We start from the raw sequence: 1,053 nt of genomic DNA on the forward strand, positions 1-1,053 counted from the left end.
ATTGTGTCCTTGCTGAATAAAAGTGTAACATCCACTACAGCCAAAAAACATGCTTTGTTACAAGTTCACAGTTTTCTTTCACACAATTATACACCGTAAATAGTAACAGTTATGTTAGCATTTCATAGTCACAAATGATTCATGGTGTTCTTAATCATTATATTTAGAACATGTGCTTGATTGAGCATTTTCTTCTTATTTAATAACAGATAATATGCTACACACTGCATGATACTGATTACTCTCCTAATTGTTTTCATGTCACTTTTACTGTTTAAAGCACCAGACACTCACACATATGTTTGCTTACTCAGTCAGTCTGACAGCCAAATAAGCTGTAGGAAGTGAAAGTGAGAGTGACTGGGAGGTAGTGAGAAGGGATGGATGATGGATGGATAGAGAGAGGGACAGCGAGCTCTATATGTTGAGTATGTTCTGCTCTTTTCTGTCAGAGGCTGTCCGGCCCCCTTCCCTCTATCTCCACAGCCACTGTAAGTATAATAGCACATGTACATCTCTACCAGAAACCTGCGGTCAATCACACTCACATCACTAAAGCACTTATGCAGTCAAATAACAGTTTATTCACTGCACAGATTAGAAATTTGGTGGCTGTTGACTTGAAATAGCAGTAACACAACCTGCCAGCCACCACATTTTGCTTTGATTACATTTTGGATATTTTTGTAAATTCAAATTTCAAACGACATTATTTCATGTAATAGACTCATTTGACTTTATAATTGGGTCAGACATATAAGATTATTGGTTTGGGAAGCCACAATGGTTTGCCGAGGTAGATCTTTAAAGGTGCTGTATGTATTTATTTATTTATTGACTGTACTAAAGCATAAAAATATCTTAATATGTTTGCATATATTTAGGAAACACGTCAAGATCACATACTATTTTCTTTGAAAAACAATGCTAAAGCCAGTTATTCAATGTTGAAATGTGTGTTCCCTGTTGGAATGACTGGTTTTGTTTTGGTCTGTGTGATTCGGCCAACTTAAAGGGGTCATATGATGCGATTTCAATTATTCCTTTCTCTTT

This window comes from Sinocyclocheilus grahami, unplaced genomic scaffold (assembly GCF_001515645.1).
Source record: "Sinocyclocheilus grahami isolate Dianchi unplaced genomic scaffold, SAMN03320097.WGS_v1.1 scaffold19493.1, whole genome shotgun sequence".
In the NCBI taxonomy this organism is placed as follows: domain Eukaryota; kingdom Metazoa; phylum Chordata; class Actinopteri; order Cypriniformes; family Cyprinidae; genus Sinocyclocheilus; species Sinocyclocheilus grahami.